This window comes from Excalfactoria chinensis, chromosome 2, assembly GCF_039878825.1.
Source record: "Excalfactoria chinensis isolate bCotChi1 chromosome 2, bCotChi1.hap2, whole genome shotgun sequence".
Lineage (NCBI taxonomy): Eukaryota > Metazoa > Chordata > Aves > Galliformes > Phasianidae > Excalfactoria > Excalfactoria chinensis.
Window position 1 is genome coordinate 43675163 of NC_092826.1, and position 20458 is coordinate 43695620.

The 20458-nt window shown below is 37.6% G+C and overlaps 1 protein-coding gene across 6 annotated transcripts in view; it reads left to right on the forward strand.

Annotated features, from left to right (window-relative positions):
* The window catches only part of ZNF521 (zinc finger protein 521), a 236405-nt gene that overhangs the window by 116783 nt on the left and 99164 nt on the right, over nucleotides 1–20458 (forward strand). The gene's annotated exons all lie outside the window — the stretch shown is intronic.

The window sequence follows — 20458 nt, forward strand, 5'->3', positions numbered from 1 at the left end:
AATTGTACGTCCATCAATGATTAACCTAGGCATGATTGATTTTTTTATTCATATTATTAGACTTGATAAAGCATTAGCATGTTTTATTTTCTGCAAGGGCTAGTTTAGACTTCTGCAGAGAATTATATATCCACTGCCAGTCAAAACACAGGTGATTAGCAAATTAAACTTCTAATCATTTTTGCATTATTGAAAACAAACTAACAGGAATGGTTAATGAACTGGATGTTAGCTTTCCATAGAGTTTTAGACAGGTTTTAATTTCAGAAGTTATTATGGTAATGACACTACTGTGTGCTTCTCAAGCACCTCGGTACCAAAATCAAAACTGGTGAGTTTTTGTCGTTAGGAAACATAAATAACTCAAATGGCCATAAAATAGTATTGTTTGTTGGGTTTGAACTGTCTGGAAAAAAAAACTGTAGTGTATCCTCATACAATTAAATACTATCACTTATATGGAAAAAAAAATAAGGAATCACACCATTCACGAATGGAATCTGCTCTTTAAGATACAAGAATACTTTAAAAACCTTCTAGGATTCCTAACCCAAGCCTAGCCTGATGTTTACAAGGCTGTTACAGTTGTAAATTAGGAAAAAAACAAAAGCGGCTTTTTCTTTGATATTCATATTTTGTTATTATTTGCTTATTCCCCTAGGATTACCCATAATGTTTTCAATTTGGTAACCACTCAGCAATAGCACTAAGAGTTCTATCAGCCAATTAAATTTATCAAGCACATCATTTGCCCGCTAATAAGATAACACTGACAGGGTTGTCTTAGTTTGTTTTTAGTGTTTTCCAAATTCCACATTTCAAGAAAAAGATGGATACAGTTGATTTTTTTTTGCTCCTGTTTCCTTTAAGCTATTTTTTTTCTTGCTTTCATAATAAAAAAAAACATGCAAAATGCGAACAAAACTATGTGGTATACAAGCCAGTAAATGCATATTTAACAGAAGATAATTTAATGTTGTTTTTTCATCATTGTATAACTTCAAAATGCTTAGCATGATGCTAGTTTTGGGGTTTCTTTTTCATGGAAGGCAGCTTAAATATTTCTTCCATGAGTTCTATTAACTTGGATACGCTTTAAAAGAAATTACCTGCCACAACTTAATCGCTTGTTGTTTTTTTTTTCTGAGTACATTATTAATAAGTTTTAATACATTTAGAGCATGAACATTTTATATGCTTTTCAGAAAAAATGAATAAACACAGGTGACAAGCTGGTTTTGTAAATGAGTGAAGTGATTTGCCTGTTGGACTAAGCTTTAGCCTTGATGTTTTGTATCTTTGGGGAAGAGATAATCTGAACTGCTTCAGTGTTCAATCTGGGTCGGTAATGTGCAATTTAAAAGTCCCTTGCTGCCAGCAACAGAACTTGCCGTTTCTGTTGGGTTTTTTTGAACGCAGTGTATGACGTGTCCTTAATTGTAGCATGCAGAAATACTGAAACATGGTGGGGAATACAGACACCTTGGGTAAGGAGTGATGATGGAATGGAAAAGTGTTGTGTCTACTTGCTGCCTGCCTCCCATGTGCATTGTGTGTTCAGAATAGGACCCCTGTTCGTTTGTTTTTCCCCACAAAATAGTCAGATTTTCTTTAGTTTTCTTTCCTTCTATTTTCTGGGTGTGTTTTGTAAAAAGTCAGAATGGGATGAGAGAAAGGAGAGATTAAGTGAAACAGAACAAATCCAGTTAAGTTAGCTTCGGTCTGCAGTTCTGAACAGACTGACATTTTGTTAAAATGAGTGATTAACTGTCTATGTGTTATTTCTAAAAGATGGGTGAGGCTGAATGAGAAAGAGAATCTTTAAACATATATTTAATTGTTTTTGGCTGTGCTGTATCTAATCATGCATTATATTGCTTCATGACATAACCATAGTGACACAGATTTAAATGTGCTTAATGTAAAATCTTGCAGTGAAATAAAGGAGCTTGCAAAACATGCAGGGAGATTTGCTGGTCATGCTTGCGGTAATCTGTGCTCAGTGGAAGATTCTTATCTGCACTGCCAGACTAAACCACACAGCTCCTAATGATGTAGCCTCGATTAAGCAAATGCAAGGGGATTTTGTGGTGGGGTGAAAGGAATATCAGCATTCCCAAGCATTTTGAATGTGACCTCAGAATCAAAGCACAGGGAAAAATAATTTCTGATCTTCAGTTCTGTTAGCTTTTTCACCAGTAATTGGATTTTTCCTTTGCTATCTTTCTAATTTCACTACCCCTCACCCCTCCTTTAATTTATATCGTTGTTCACAAGCCTTTTTCCAAGACCATGTTCTGTCTAGAGAGAAAGGTTCAAGGGGTGATATCAAGCTGTTTAAAATTGGCCTTTGTTTATGCGTGTCTGTAGATAGGTTTATAGTATTCCTATATAATACAGAAAACATGTGCTCAAACATATCAATATGAATCTATATAATACATAACTCATGGATGTATCCATAGATATCTACATGCATTCAATTTGTGGACTGAGAAATTAGTTGAAGCATTTAACTGAATACGGACATGTTGACACAGCATATTTCCTAAACAAAAAAAATCCTGCAGTCCTAAGCACCTTTGTCCCTTCCTTTTCTACATGTATCTTATCAAATACGTCTTGCTGCCCTGCTTTTCCACTACGACATTCACTCCTGTAGGGTAGGGAAAGTGAGAAAGCTTCAGGAAGAGAGGGGAAGATCCTATGAAACTTTAAATGCAAGGGAAAGGGAAGATAATCTAGGAAAGCCGACTTTAAAAGTCACAGAGTGTGATAATCCCTAGATCAAATGTAGGAGTAATAAAGCTCTTTTCAGACATCATCACACAGTCTCAAGAACTGTTATTTCCTCTCTCAGTAAAATGTTAGCATTATTGTGTTATGGTTATTGATGGGTATAGATTAATGTCTTCGTACATGATGAGTTGCATATGACTCGGAGAAAAGAGAAAAGGAGCAGAGAAGAAAAAGGAGAAGAACAGTGAAGGGAATTTCTGTTAATTAACAGGAAAAAAAAACCCAACAACAATTAAACAGTTAAAAAAACAAAACAAAGCAAAAAAACAAAACAAAACAAAAAACCCTAGCAGTCATAAATAACAATTATTAAAGAAAAAAGAAAAAAAACTTATAAAAAAGGAATAAAGACCAAACCAGAAGAAGGAAAAATATGAATAGATAGGTAGATAGATAGATAGATAGATAGATAGATAGATAGATAGATAGATAGATAGATAGATAGATAAAAGGAGAGAGATTAGAGACAGAGGAAGATGGCTGGAGCAGGTAGAATACAGAACAAACAAGGAAGCAGAAAGTCATCTGCCAAACTCTGTTCAGAAAGGAATGAGAACCACTGCCAAAGATACATGCTCAGTTATTTGGAATTAATGCTGCTCACCAACATTTTAGTGATTTGGGACCCAAAGTTGATACTGGCCCATCTAGTTACTGCATCCCTTGAACATGATCCCAGGATGTAAACTGAGTTCATGTTGCTGAGATTCACATAGACAGGATGCATTATGGAAGGTCACTAAGGCAAATACATGTTTGTAAAACCCCAGTGTGAAACTTAGACTTTTAAATAAGGCAACCTGAATTACTTTGTTGGCTGAAATAGCTCCACTGAGGGTAGGTATTTTTAGGTTGTGTGTATGTTTGTGTTTTTGTCTAATCAAATATAATCTCAACTAGACATTTAGCAGGGGAAGAGGGATTAGAGGTTATTTAAAAAGCCTCTAACTCTTCTTTGTTAGGAGGGCATACAGCATTTTTGCAGATTTTGTTATACGTTTCAATCTGTTCAACGAGAGAGATCATGCCACCTAATGGAAAACAAAATCTGCAGATGATCCAATAAGGTGCCTTAAATATCTTTGACAACAATACAATTTACATTTGTTATTATACAAGTTATATGTTAAAAAGGTGTTGTAGGAGTGGCTTTCCTCAGTAAATACATGATAATTACTTTTAGAACCTCCCATTATAAAACTGTTCCACAGTCTTTTTTCTAGTCTGTCCATTATCTTTGTGATGGGATAAGTCAATAAGCCTTTTTCACTATACGGATGAGGACAAAGATGCAAAAGAATTGAAGTAACTGGAAGTTCAAGAGTTCTGGCTGCCAGATACGTCCTCACTTATCTAGACAGTGTGCTTTACCAAGCAGCACCCGTGTTTGCTTAAACTATGGGTTGATTCAGGCTTAGGAGATGCCTGTGGGCTGAAAGGAGGCAAACCTTTGGTGCTTTTAAGTAGACTGTCAATTTAAGCATTATTTTGGACTTAGATACGAGTATGCACTTTTGTTTGGAGAATCAGGAGGGTGATTGCCAAATGAAAACATATTTGTTGGTTTGTTTATTGAAATCTGTTGGTAAAACAATTTCTCAGCTTCTGAATTTGAGAGGAAGAAATGTAAACCCAGGCACGTTCCATACAGTTTTAGGAAGTACTGGCAAACACTGTATTTCTTCAGTGGCTCTCTAGCTTTTGATTTCCTCTCTGAGCAGAATACATAGCATTTTTAGCAGCTTTCTTTGAGAAATTTCTATTTCTGGGTGTTTGTGGAAAAGAAGGAGGCTTTCTGGCATCCCTTTGTTTTGCTCACATAGTTTGCAGTTGGCATTTGACCTGAGAGTGCAGAAGGAGTGTATGCTATTGTTTGTGTTCTGTTTGATTCTCTCCACTGCTCATCCTATTATTTTGCTTGTTATTTTAAGTAGACAATCTAAACATTACATTTTCTTATACTGATTCCTTTACATCCACCATATCTGATGCAATTCAGTGTCAACAGACTGAAGAGTTGCCGTAATCCCTAGGATTTTGTACATGCGGGCATACAGAGTAGATCAGAACTGAGGGAGTTTCGATGTGTTTAACTCAGGAAAGGAGTTATTCCACATAAAATTATGAGGCTCGACAGCAGTAGTGTAAATTTTTAAGTGCTCTGAGTAAAGTGCTGTTAGGCATGAGATAATGTAAAGAGATGACATTGCCAAGAACTATTTATGAAGAGCTTAATTTTTTTCACTCTGATAATTCTTGACCAATAATTACCAGCTTCTAATTATCTATTTTAGTTAGAAAGAAATCTCTATCACTATGGAGGTTGGCATTGCAACTAGCGCATAAATCCCCAAAGAGGCAAATGTGTTCCAAACAGCCACAAACAACTGTCTCATGAAACACAGTGAGCAAATTGCAAGCCGCTGGCTGTGCACAACAGAGCAGCACATTTACCATTGAGGACTGATCAGGCTGACAAAGAGAATGATAAAAGGGGGAAACAGCCACAATCTTTGTAGGTTGCTGCTACTTTAGTTGATGGAATAGCAAGCCCCAGTGCCAGAGCAGGAGGAACCCCACCTCTGAAAAGCTGGGGAGCTGGGGGAAAGGATGGTGCTTCTTTTTGCAATCCGCCTTTTTGAAAATTTCTGTGTAGGTCATTTTTGGGTACACAGACATTTTTTTTCTTCAGCCTTTTCAGTGTGAAGGATAACACATTCTGCGAAGTCAGTTGTGGTAAGGAAAAGAGCTTGTTTTTGAGGGGAGGACATTGTGTAGTACTGAGCACGGTTGCATGGGTAGTATGAACAGGAGGTGGAAATAAAGGGAAAGAGAAAAAGCCACCAGGCACTGGAATTAGGAAGCAAATGGGAAAACAGGATGAAACACCCCTACAGCTGACAAGAATTCTAGTTTACACCAGTAAATACTTCACTAAGCCCCAAGTAAAAAAAGATCCATGCCATAGCGAATGTAGTTTAAAAAGAAGAGTATATTAGAAATCTCATCTAATGTTAATTTCCCTGCCAAAAAAGAAACAACCAAACATGCACAGCAGTGTTTTACAGAAACAAGTGGTATATGACCACTAGAAGACAAAGGCACATTTTGGTGCAACTCATGATTTCTGATTTGTTCACTGACAGGAATATAAGTATGTCATATGTAGATATTTACATGCTTGTGTGTTATCTGGATAAGCATATTTGCATTATGCATGTATTAACTGCATGCACAATATGTCTATACAAATAAGTCATTTTATTTGCCTCACATTTGTGCAGTGTATGTGTAGACAACATCACTGATGTCAAGACAAAGAAAACACCTTATAAGTTATCTGGAGCCCAGTAAAATTTTTGCTTGGTTGCAATAGCATGTAGCATTCATACAGTCTTTTATTTGTCTATATCTTAGGTCACTTAAAACAAGATTTTTGTTTCCCACATGAAGAAATAGTTAAAAACAAACAAACAAACAAAAAAACACCACTACTTGTTGCATTATGTTGATCTTAAGGAAGACATCAGAGAATGTTACATGGTGCTTTACAGGAAAACTGACATTGTGAAGCCTCTCTTGCAAGAAGTTTGGAGAAGATGAATGCAAAGATGCACATCTATATACCAGAAGACAAAGGAGATAGCAACTTCTTTTGTCTGTCCTCTCTCACTAATTCTTCTGTAATTAGATATGGAAACTGTAAATTAAGAGCAAAAAGATGAATGATAACTTCTTAATATCAGAAAATTATCTGGTTACTCTGAGAATCTCTCATTTGCAGGCAGAGCTGGCAAATAGGGTTTCAAAAGTTAGATGAAACTTTGCCACCTTGTCTGCAAAAAACAGAGATGTAATTGAAATACTCAGGAAAAGGCAGCATTTGGTGTTAAATCTGAGAAACTGTAGGTTTATTTTGAGAGGAGCTGGGTTACAAAATAGATGAAATCTGTGCTGTTTCCTGCAAACAGAAAGCTACTCTCCTGTGAGCAATGCTGGCTTATTTGAAAGGCCCATAAAGGGTTTCTGCATGGACCATACAAAAGGGATACTTTCTCTTTAATAGCCATCTGTACAGGAGAGATGAGAAGTGGGCCAGGTCATCTCTCCTCAGCTGTCATGATATTAACGTAGGTAATGGAGCAAGCTCTGCGTTCTGCTGGGTGTTGTTTTTCATAGATGTTCATCGATTTACACAGATAATTCTATTTATTTCTTTGAGTTGGTCCAAGCGAACCAGGCAGAATAACAAACACCAAAGCATTTCAAATGACTTTATCTTTGTTGTTTTGTAATGTAACTTTTGTCTAAAAAATGGTGTCACACCTACTGTGCAGATGGCTGCATGATTTGTAAACCAGCCAAAACATTTAAACAAATGTGTGATCTGGGGATAGATTAAATAAAGGATAAAATGGAGTGTGGACCACAAATTCTAATAATCAGATGATTTTAAGTTGTGTGTAGTGTGGAGCGATGGTAGCAGTGATAGCAGGGAACGCTTGCCAATGACAGCAAGGTGCCTCACAGATCTCAGGATGGAGCCTGTGGCCTAGTAGGCCTCAGTTTGAGAGCGGCACATTTGCTGTACAGCTGGCAGCTCTGTATGGGGACATCAGATAAAACTTATGTAAAATGAAGTGTTATTGCTTAGTATGAAATTGTGCAGAGAGGGAATTTGCAGACAGTAACTGAAAACAGAATTCATGGTACCAATGAAGCAGACTGTAAATATGAAGAGGCTTTAATTATCTGCGCAATTTAACAAAAAATTCAAGATGTATTCAGAAATGGCAAAGGCAGTTGTAAACATGCTAGAGCAGCACTGTTCTCTGCGCTTAAAATTATGTCACCTATTTGGGCTCCAGGCTCCCTCTCTCCTTGTGCTTCTGGGGATGCGATTTCACCCACCGAGCTGTGCTGGCTGGAGACCACTCCTCCATTTCAAGGGTTAGAATCCGGAACAGCTGCTTCCTTTTGGTCACAGCTTTTAGGAAAGACTTTCCAGGCTTTTACAATCACAAATGGTTAAGACAGGACACAGTGGACAAACAACTATGAGTCACCCCACTTTTCTGGGGGGGTGGATGTGGAACTTGGACTCAAAAAATTCTAATGAAATTGAATGAGAATGTTTTAGTATTAAATAATAACTATTGGAGCAGTGGCAATAATGAGAATGTGAACAGTAGCATTTGAGAATATCCACAATACAGACTGGAGTTTGTTTAATGAAGATGTGAAGCAAAGTGCGTCAAAGCTATACATATTTTTTTCCTATTGAAATTCCTGTTGTGTTAGAAAGGGATGCCACTGTGAGATAGTGCCAGGCAGCCCGAAAGTTATTCCTTTCCATCCACCGAACTGCACGATTCTCCTCCTCACTGGTGCTGTGATACACCGTGCATGTTAATACTTCCTCACCACGGGCGGAATTAATGCCGTTGTGTCAGCCTTCCCTTTTGTTCCTCGCCGCTGACCACTTGTCAGCAGGCTTTATCAGGAGCCGGAGCACATTCTTCAGGGCTGTGCTTAGCGGCCAGCACAGAGGGTAGCCAAACCAGACCTTTTCTGAATTGTCCCTATTCTTAGAGGAGAAGCCTCTGATTCTTCGACAGAGTATGCCCCTCTGTTTCTCCCCAATTTGTAAGCGCAGGAAGCAAAACAAAAGATGCCAATATGGAGAGTGGGTGTCAGACTTCAGCTGCTCATATTGTTGCATTTGGTGAGCTGACGGGGTTTCGTAGGTCACCTTTAGAATTATGCCTATGACAGCAGTAGCTACCTGCCAAGATTGCAAGGTATCTCACAGCTCTCAGGATGGAGCCTGTGGCCTGGTAGGCCGCCGTTGGAGGGGTACACATTTGCTGTACAGCTGGCAGCACTGTATGGGGCAGCAGTGTGGGCTGTTAGGGAGCTGGAAAGGAGACAAGCATGAAATTTCTTCTAACCCCAACTCTGTTTTTCTGTACTGTTGGCTGCTTCTCAGTTCCTTGACAAAAAAACCAATCAGGCACCCTTTAATCCGCCTGTGATTACCAGTGGTATAAAAAGAGAAGCATAATGAGGAAAAATGCCTCGTTTTGTTGCCTTCAAAAGCCAACAAATTGGAGTTAACTTGACAGGAAGTGGCTTAATAATTAGATTATTTATTTATTCCTGACACATATCCCCCTGTTACTAGTCTCAGGAGATCCTGTAGATGGTACGATTTTCAAGCTGCCATTACTTCGCTGTCTTCTGTGAACAAAGAAGCTACTGTCTATCAGTCAATTAAATGCACTCTTTAAGCAGAGGCTGAGAAGTCCTCAATGGATAGAGCCCTGGGACATTGTGGCTGATGATTCCTTTCTCTGTACTGTACATCACACTCTCAACTACAGTCCCCACAGAGATGGAATAAAGTCATGCATTAAAATATCACTTGTTGATTTGTTTGCTAATGAAGAGCCATTGAAATGTTTGTGTATTTCTGTGGCAAAATTGTTGATAAAAGGACTACTTGCTTGCATATCTTACTTCATCTTCCGTAAGCGCTTATTTAAGACTTACTAAAATTAAAGTCAACAAATTAAGGAAAAAACAGAGAGATGGATAATATTGGTTTACTTGCAATTCGCATGAATGTAAATAACACTGAGGACAGTGAGAGGAGAGAAAGGGGAATAATAGCATTTCAAACATGTTGGATATAATTTTCTTCATTAGTAACAATAGGGATCCCTGTATTTTTCTGGTATGGTAGTGGGGATGCATTTCAAATAATGAAAATTCTGGAATATCCATTTAAAAATTAACCTTGATTTTCTAAGTATATTATATAAAGAAAACAACAGGAAATTTGAGAAGCTTTTTTTCCTTTTTTCTTTTCTTTTTTCTTTTTTTCTTCTCTTGTGGAAGAAGAGTAAGTGGAATAAGCCCTGTTAACAAAAACTTCCAGTATTGTGCATTATTTCCCCTAGCTGGGAAAAGGGCAACCATGTCAAGCTAGTTAGTAAGGCTGGTTAGGGATGTATGCTTAATGCAAAATCAGCAAAGTCATCTGAAGCAAGGGCTTCTGAGATTAACAGCACTACTTTCCTCACTCCAATTGCCCTGCCAGACTTCTTAACAGGATTTTATACTCTTGGTATATTTGCCCTCCTGCCATTCATCTTCTACCCTCCAAGAGCCTGAGTCAGCAGAGTAGACTTGTGGAGACCACATTTTGGGCCATGGTGGGAAGAGGGAGTGTTATGTTAAGGTTTATTTTAACAAAGTTGGTTTATGTACATATCTGTCTCCGCACTGAAGATCATTAGTTGGCAATATCTATCTGGATTTGGTGCAAGTCTTTTGCTGCTTGTCTTACTGAGCTACATTTGCTCTGAAGAAATATAGATTGTGCTATAGCAGTTCTCCAGTGAACTAGCTCTGTTCTGAGTTTGCCCTCTATATGACCATTTGTACCTGCAAATAGAGACTGTAAGTGCTATAATATATGGTTATTTTCTCAGCCTTATAAAGAAAGTCACTCATACCAGGATTATTGTTTTCAATGAACTTAACAACAAGCTATAGGGAATTAATTCAAGCCAGCCTCAAATTGGAGTGTTTCTTATTCCTATCCTGTTATTCCAACTCATTTTATTAGAAAAAGCTTAGATACTCAGAGGTGTTCTATAATAGAAAATGAATTTGAAACCCATTCATTAATTGGTGATTAATACATTTCAGGATTAGTTTAAGCAAGGCCCTACCTCCTGCCCAGTCAAGTATGTTCTGGTTAATATCCAATTATCTGCACCTTCGTACTTATTATGTCTTAATATTTCGGATATGATAACCAGAAACTTGAGAGTAATGCTAATGAGGAGCATAGAACAAAAATTAACCAGTGACACACTCAATGATCCTTACTGAGAAAAGTAACTCCTTCTGTCTCTGCTATATAGAGGTAGAGCTATCAACACACTTTCATTAAGTAGTACTTTTAATCCTGTTTTTATGGGAAGTTAGAATAATATTTAGGCAAAAATCCTTATGCCTCATAGACTGTGCATGATGAGATTTTCCTTCATGCTATTTCTTGTATGTGGAATTACTTGCTTTAGACAGAGCCACTGAAAAATCCATAATAAATTGAAATGGTGGTACCTACTAAAAATGCAAGTTGTTCTGTGACTGAATGCAACCTCTTCTTATTTATGTGGTTTTATGCATTTGTGTACAAGCTGAATGGCTGATTTATCATATCACACCCTTCAGACTGTAAGACACCTTCTTGAGCAAACAACAAATCAGGTACAAATGTCTGTGGAAGAAGAACACAATCTGATGTAATTATTACCAAATCAAGATTTTCTCTGCACAGAAATGTCAAGGTTTTCAAGTTTGTCTCGGGATTTTTGCCTGTGAAAAATTAAGATATACCCACTTAGTGAAACATGTAGGTAAAACCATGAGACCAGCGTGTTAGGGGGCTAGAACTGAGTAATTCTGTCACGTGGCCTCAAACCAATGTAATTATATAGGCAAGTTCAGTGTATAGGTAGAAAGGAAGAAGAAACTTCCCTTTTCATGGATTTATTTTTCTTAGCTAAACCTCTCTGTGAATACTTTGTGTGATTCAGGGCATAAGAAGAAACCCCAAAGGAAATGAAGCTCTGGGTAGAGTGAAGGAGATCTGCTCAAAGGTGCAAAGCCACATAACACATTATTTTTATTACATGAATATAATCCAATATATGTGGTACTTATCCAAAAGACTTTACAGAACGTGCTATTCATAGCATGTTGGACAAAGCTTGTTTCAAAACACTGCCTCATTCATTGTATTTATACTGAAAGGTATGTCTTGTGTTTGGATTAGACTGAATGATAAAAGGGATAGTATATTTGTATAACCAAAAGCGATCATAAAACACATGTACAGTGGCCAGAGTTAAGGATTTGCCTGTAACATCCTGTTTTGCTTTTCTTTTTTCAGTGCTTGGCCACACAGTTTCAAACTTCTCTCACACACCACTTTATTAGAGGGTTGTAGTTCAGGACCTCAGCAGTATATTCTTAATATCTAGCTGTTTGGCTAGGTATACTTTCTCCTAACCTTCTTGCAGGCAACCTTCACAATGAACCCACTGTGCCTCTAGCTTCATTGCTTTTCACGGCACACCTATGTGAGTGCCAAGACATTAGATAACTGTGCAAAAAAATCCCTCAGAATCCCCAAATGATATTCTTTCTGAGCTCTGTGTAATTCATGAAACAACTTGGGAGATGTTTATATTTACTAGGTAGTTAAATTAATCATTCAGAAGTAACACAGCCTTCCATTTGCTTAGAAGTTTGGTTAAAAAGCCTAACCCAAATATCACTTAATGCAAAGTGTGATTTGCAAACTGTCATAACATGATCAAATCAAAACCAATTTTCACCAGAACAGTTAAATAGTCTTCTCTTCACTTGAGTGACATTTCCCTGCCAAATCTGAACTTTTAACCCACATTTCTCCTTGTGTGATGTTATTCTTCAAGTCAGACTTAATGGGGATGGTATTTTTAACCCTTTTTTGTTTTCTCTTTTACTAAAATATAATTTAACAAAAAGATGGCTAAACTGAAAACAAAATGAAGACAAAATGTAATAAGTGAAAAAGGAAATAAATACCTTTGGGCAGAGAGCTCGCCTAGAAAACTTAATCTTAGGGTAACTCCTTAACGGTGAAAAGGCTCTGTATTTTTTACCTGCTGCTGTATTTGCACCAATGATGGAATGTGCCTCACAGTACAAACTCAAATTGTACCATCAGGAAAAATCCTTCATGGTGGTTCATGGGAATAAATTAGGCAACAGAAAATAGGATTGTAATTTCTATGACATGTCATGTAGGATATTGTATTTTACTTCAACTGCCGCTTTTGTGCTGCATGTGCATCTCTTTCAACCTTAGTGATGGGTTCTCCTGGCCACCCTTTCTGTGTGCTGATTTTGTCTCCTAAAGCCTCAGTAGAGGTTCTCTTCTCTGACACAAAAAGCCCTCTTGACACACTCATGCTGCTTTTTTTTCTTAAATGTACACTTCCCATTTATCTCTTTCAAAAGCAGATTTAGAAGACTCTTTGAGTCCAAACTACCTCCCATAAAAGACTTTACACAGTCTCTATTTCCGCTTTTTCTTTATGATATTGTTGTGATATCTTCCCTCCTTAACTGGGAGAAGAGGGCTGGTGGTAGTGCTCCTTCTCGTGTTTTCCAAGTCTTTACTTGACAGGCCACAAAGGCAGTTTTTAGTTCATAATGTCAAAACTGGGATCAGAATGGATGTGACTTTGTGGTGGTTCCAGCGTTCCTAATGACTTCTTCAGTAGCCTGGAACAAAGACATTGTAATTTGGAATGGAGATGATACTTTTCTAAGGAGATGTTTCAAGACAAATTAACATATGATGAGAAAGAAAAGTAATTTAAAGCTGTTTAATTATTTGTATTTTTTATTATGTCTTGGAGAATTCTGAAGCCTTTCTTAGACCTCCCAGTTGTTATTTGTGTTTTCCATACATTTCAGGGTCTCATTTTGTTAAAAAAACAAACAAACCTGCTCCTCCCTTTTTGGTATATCATCACCTCTCACAGGTGCAGTTCAGCCAATTTCTATTTTTAACATCTCCATCTCCACACTGGAGTTGTCCTGCATTTCTTCTCCTCAGAACCAGATAACAAACAGAAAGCTAACAGAAATTGTAATGGTTTTCATGAGCCAAGAATACTTATTCCTCTTCAGTATTTGTCCCTTGTCATTGCAATTCTGAACATTGTTTCAAAGTCCATCTATTCAGCAGGTCTTGTACCCTGCAAAAATCTCTTCTTCAATTTCTATGTCTTTTGCTGTTGTGTGAAAGCATGTCTTTTCTCCCTTATCTAAACCACTCCCGTTTCTCTGTCTTCCTTGATTATTGTTTTAATTGGTAACCGATTATTGCTGCCCTTTGTGAAGAATTTCTAGGTTCACCCTATAAAACATATTGGCAGATTTTAGTTTCAGCTGCTTATTGTGGCTTCAGCTGAATCTTGTACCAGCAGTGCATTTGTGCACCTTCAGGAGAGTTTTCATTTTCTGGAATTCTTTGCTAAAACTACCTTCTTTGTCTTCTATGGTCTTGATTCAGTACCAGCTGTAGCTGGCACCACAGATCTTGTAGCTTTAAATAGTATGCCTTAATATTGCCCCCTTTGTATGCTGTATTGTAATGAAGCAACATCAGTAAATTGCAGTGAAGGGTGATTGTTGCATGGGGATGACTACTACACCTTGGGGTACATTTGCACCAGATTATTTTTTTATTGTAGTTATTACATCCTATCTTCTTTATTCTCTTGACACCAAACTTGCTGTTGGACATCCACGCAGCACAGGGGATCTTTAGGAACAGCGTGGACATCAACTTGTCTCTTAGGTACGCACCAATGACTGTTCAGTTCCAAGCTCTTGTATCGTTGGTGGCTTTGCAGTACTTGAACAATGCCAGTTTGATCTGGTTACTCAACCTAAAATGTTCTTCATCATTTGTTCTTTAAAATATTAGATTGTTGATGATAAAAGTGACAGACGTTTCTTGCTACCCATTCTCACACAGGAGCAATAGTAGGTTTATAACAAGTGCAGCACGCTTTTTCCCTTCTTGCTATTCCCCATACATTTTACAATACAGAAGAGTGCAAAAAATGGTTTTGCTCTATCCATTTCCTTTCGTTTGGGGCACTGTGTTCCCATTCAAAAGAAGAATTATAGCAGTGGTGTCAGTTTATCATCCAGTGCCACGATCTCAAGAAACCTTCTGCAAAATTCAGTTTCACCCAAGTAATAAAGATTATTACTGTTGTAAAGGTACAAATATTTCAATAAGTACATTTTCTTTTCAAAAATCTTCCCAACTTAGCGTGTCTAAATACAAGTTTTGACTAGGTAATATTGCAGCTTTCAGCCTTAGTCATGCAAGAAACAAAATTCAGTCATGAAGGCTACTTTGAACTGTTTTTCATACAACAAAATTGAAGATTTCATACATGTGAAAGCCAAGAGGTTGTCCTGCATTCTACAACAGTGGGGCAGCTCAGGAGAGCATAATTACCATGATTACTAGTGACAGAACCGTTGCCCATTCCCAAATACCCTTCGTAATGAAAAGATCTGATTCTGAGAATATCTAAGTGTGCACATGGTTTTATTCATACAAGTAGATTTCACAGGCTTTGTTTTATACACGAATAAGGTTACATACATTCTTAAGCATTTGTAAGACTGTCACCTGAATTGCGGTTCGGGGTGTCATTTTAGCAACACATTCTAAATAAGGAAAATAAAAATATGTCTTCTGTAATGAAGTCTTCATCCCATTAAAACATCTTCCCCCTCCACCCCCCTCCACCCCCCCACCCTAATGATACCAAACACAAATTTTCAGCTGTAATTTGGATTTTTTCCATCTTTGTGAAGATGAAACACTTTTTTTCATTGTGAGGCAGATTTTTGTTGTCCATTTTCTTCTTTAGCTTAATACAGTGTCTGTGTAGCATTGCAATTCAAATCAGGAATTGGAAGTGACGCACCTTGAATTGAACTATCAATTCCTTTAAAACCGACGCCGGTCCCACAGTATTCAGTCGTGCAAACATCCGATTATGGGACAGAGAGCATTGATTTTGAGCTGTCATTCCTAGCACACACACTGCAGAATTGAAATGTAGACCTTAATCCACCCTTTAATACAATTAATTTTTAATGTGCAGTAATACTAATTGAAATAGCCTGAATTTAGTAAGTCACCACAAGACATTTTCAAAAGCAGAAGTCTCCACTGAGAGCTGGAAGGACAGATAATCATTGTTACAGTGTTTACAGAATAAATGCACACTCTGCAGGCAATTCCACGCCAAGAGATTTTTTTTTTTGTTAGCTTATATTAATATATTTCATTGTGCATTTAAATTTGTTTCCAGTGATTTATACTGAAAAGCATCTGTTGCTGTGAACAAAGTTACTTCAATTTTATTTAAATGGAAGTGGTCTTTTTTTCTTAATAGAATATTTTCAGTCCTACGTCTGTATTTTTAACAGACTGTCCCTGTATTATCTAGTTGTCAAGTACATTCAACACGCACAGAAACATACTCAATTTTTCCGCCTGTAAAATGGTCAGCCATGCAGTTTCTGTGTATGAGAAAGCAAAGCTGCATGTTCAGTACCTGACTCTTTTTTTTTCCCCTAGGTTTGCCTTTCATATAAGCAATAGATCTTGTGCCTGCCTGATTTCACCACATCACTTTTAATTTTCAGATGTGATCTTTCCAGGTGTTTTAGTGGGGAGGGTAGAAAGGGAGTTCTAACTGGAGAGGAATATATGTTACACAATTAACCAAGGAGGCATTTAATCATTTTTATAACAGCACGATGCCATTGCTACGTTTATCTGATAAGAAGAAATACTTTTTAGCATGCATCAGTTCTGATGAATGGGCTTGTACAGTGTTCAAAGTGAGCACCAATGTTAAGTGAAAAAAAAATGGCATGCACTCTATATCATCCTCTCATGGCTTTGACATTACAGTATTTAATAAGCCAATAGTGCTGTTAAATATTTAGCAAAGGTTCCCTCAAAATCTTGCTGCAGATTCAAATGGGATTTTGAAGCATTTTGCTGCACATCATAACTAAAATTGTGCTTTAGTTCTTGAAAAGGTTGTAACGTGGCGTATTTCCTAAATGAGGTGCAGGACAACATAAATACATTCAGCAGATTTCACACCCACAGAATGCCAGAATTGATTCCCATTTTTCGGATTAAGGGTTCAAACTGACTCCCGTTTTGTCTCTGATAGAAGAAAGCTGTACTGAGTTTAGTTGCACAGAATATTAAAACAGTATTACAGCATTTAGCAAAAACCCTGCAACTCACAGTGTGATGTTTTTAAAGGCTCCTTACCAGCATTTTGTTTGCAACAATGAACATTTTCTGAGATGGGGGTGATAGAAAAGCAAAGATCAAGTTGTTACCCTCTTCTGAGCCTGACAGTACATCACTAGGTAACGCTTTTAGGTTCTGTAGTATGCAAAATAGAGATTTAATAACATAGTTGCTGTGTGATGTTGTTAATCAAACAATAATAAATCATTAGAAACCCTGTCTTCTTTGACAAATGTCTGCATGTTTCAGATCCTTGTTGTATGCTAATTAATCCTCAGTAAGTGCTTGTATAATAATTAAATGCCCTGCACTTAAAATACAGCCGAGCCCATTTATACTGTTTAAAGAAGTGTATCTCATGTTATCTTTGGAAGGAATTAAGGTTCAGGATATGATGAGATGGGTATTCTGCTTTGGGGATGGCTTGCAGATTTTAGGTTCTTTGCATATGTGCACACTTTTCCCTTGGCTCATGTTTGTGAGAATAGGATACAAAGGTTGGGCAAGCCTGTCTGACTATTAATGGATAGGTCTGATGCTGCTGCCCGGATCAGCATGGTACTGCCCCATGCAGAGGCAGCACAAAGGGTCTGCAGTCTTTGGCTGCAGCGACAGGTAAGGAACAGCTTTGCAGGTGCTCGGCTGCTCTGCTGTTTCCTGGGGATATCTCCAGTGCTCCGACTCATTGCTTAGTCCGTGAGCTGTCTGCAAGATTTTGGGCTCACTGAAGAACTATTTCTTTCAGCTTCTCCTAAGGAAAAATACTATCTGTCGGTGATGAGTACAAGTCGCATACTTAGTGTTGCTCCTTTAACCCAGGAATATGGAAAACAGTGTTTTCCTGCAAATTTTATTTTCATTTTAGTTTATGTATGTATGTATTCTAATTTCAGTGCATATCACCAGCTAATACCTGCATTTCTTTGTAAGTAAATAATTCACTTTCAAAGAAATATCCGTGTAGTTTGTTGGAATTATTTCAGTCCTGTTTAGAATGTTGGATTTATTTTGCATGGGAAACTGTATTCGAATGTGTAGCATACTTGTATAAATAAATTTTAAAAATAGGCTATTAATTGAATGTATGGAATGTATGGAAAGGCCTATATAGCTATATAGGGTAGACATATTTAATATGCATAGCTTGATGTATGTTGACCTCAGGTTACGAGAGTAGAAAATCCCATTTTCCAGCTTGTTTCAAATGTAGTAAAAATGCTGCTTCAGTTGCTTTATGCTACTCACATTGGGAAAGGTGCTTATACTGTGATAATTATCATCAAGGAATATTAATGCGTTCAGCATTTGTAACCCAAAAACTCATTATAGCTTAAGCTGTGCATCATCTGTGAAGAGAGAACTTTGCCAGAATTCGCTCTTCACAGGGGTTGCCTCCTGCTTGTGATGGAGTGGTCAGAGTATTGTAAGAGGTCACATAGGCTATTTTTGAAAGCTGAAGTTTTGCAATTTTTGATTCACTACCTTCTGTCTAAATAGCTTAGCATTCTTCTCCCCCCCACCAAATTTGCCTTTTCTAATTGAATGCCTGGTGAAGTGCATAAAGCTAAAAGATTGCATCTCATTATGTGCAAGAGGCTAAAGGTGTAGACATAAATATTGCACGTCAAGGTCATGGAAATTTCAGAGGCTGTTCTTCCATCGGCATACATGGGATTTGCACAGCCACCACTACCACTCGTGCTAATGGGACCTAGCCATTCTGGTCCTGTCATCTTGGATACTAATCTGGGTTATTACTTCTGTCAAGCTGTTTATGCTTTGCAAGCTACTTCCACCTGAGTTCAATATTCGTATATTCAGAATAGGGCCATATTTTGTTTTCATAATGGTATTTCACTGTGTAAGGGTTTAACGCTTTTACATTTCTGTTGTCTTCTATTTTCCTGAACCCCCAGTTAAACAACCTTCATGTTTCCAAAACACCTTTTGACAGCTTATTGAACACATCAGGGCCCAATTCTTTCCTTGCTTGAGTTTCTCACCAGTGTCCCCCAGTTGACTGAGCTATTATGTATTAATGTTGCGGAGAGGGAACTTTTGTTTCCTTTCATAATATGTCTTGTCATGAAAGTCTGTATGGGCTGTACATTGTGGTACCAATAGATACGCTAGAATGGTTACAGAATAAGGTGACCACAAGATCTAAAAATAAATAATTTTCTACAGTCAAGATAGACTTTTTTTTGTTGTTGTTGTTGTTGAATTGTAATTGAAATCTTCTTTCTAAATAAGTACCCTTTTCAGATGAATATCAATATCATGCTTCCCCCCTTAGTAATAAAGACCACTGCAGAACCAAAAATGTGTTGTTCAGTACTGCTGTTGCTGGGATTTTTAATATGGGCAGGTTTTATTATTTCTCCTCCCCAATACTGACAGAATGTTTATCATTTCTCACTCCTAACATTGCCCTACGTTGCATGTTGTAGTTTGCTTTGTGTTAGGCAGAGCAGACCGGATTTTGTGGGTTGCTTTGTTTCTGAGGTCAAGATGTGAACCTGGCCTTGCTCATGGGAGGACTAGAAAAATCTATTTCATAACTTTCTGCAGGCCTCAAAGAAGGCTAAGAAGAAAAAGACAAAACCCACAGGCTTAGTTTAGACTGGGGTGAAGAGTTGGATTCATCAATAGGAAAGCTTGCAGCTGATCAGCTTTTCTTGTCATAAAGAGTCCCTGCTGTCAGTGTATGCACTGCTGATATGACAGTGCTTTGGGGAGGCCTGTAAATCTTTTAAACACCAAACATTTTTCCAGAAATACCTGACCTAATAATACAGGAAAATTTGCTGAAGTAAGAAATTACTTACCAGTTAAGTCACTAAAATGAAAGGCTTGGATGATAAGTAAACACAGCTCTTGTTAGCGGAGTGTGGGCATTACGAGCTTGCCCAGTTCATTGATGGGGCATGACTTTGGTTTGTGCAGTAGAGTGCTAATGCATCATAATGAATGGCTGTCTTGAACCAGAGAGATATTCTCAGCAGGTGAGAACACTGCTGATGGGAAATAATATGGTACCATATCTGCTGTGTGGATGTAAACTTAATAATCTCTATGAATTTTGAGTAACTCATAACCCTGCTTCCCTTCCAAAGAAACATTATGAAAAGATTGCTTCCAAATCCTTCAGATATTCACTGTACTTGTGATAGATGCCTTAGTCTTTACCTTGAGGCATTGGAAATGAATGTGTGTTCTTTACCAGAGATAAGGATGTAGACTTTCAGAAGGAGCAAATTGTGTTTTCATGTTTAAGTTCACCGTTTGCACTTGATGTAGTGAAAGCCAAATGTGAAGAATTGCTTTTCAACGTTATTTCTCTGTCTTCCGTATCTCAGGACCTCTGAATTATTATGCTGAAATGTTCTATTACATATAATAAAGAAATACTGGAAATCTGGAAATAGAGCAAGATTGCCTGCATTGATTTGGCTGTACTCGGATTCCTCTAGCTATGTCTTAAATCACAAAAAGGGTCATCTTTGTGCAGCATAATAACATTGCTGAAAAGACTAAACAATCGGCATTTGCTGAGGGTATTACAAATGAAACCATTATCCAATTTTAACAGTTCCTCCTTTTAATCAAAAGGGAAAGTGGGACATTGATTCTTATCCCATTTACACCAACTCAGCTGTGTGGTCTTCAGCAAGCCACAGAGTAAGTTTTTACAAGAAAACAAGTGAAATCACACTT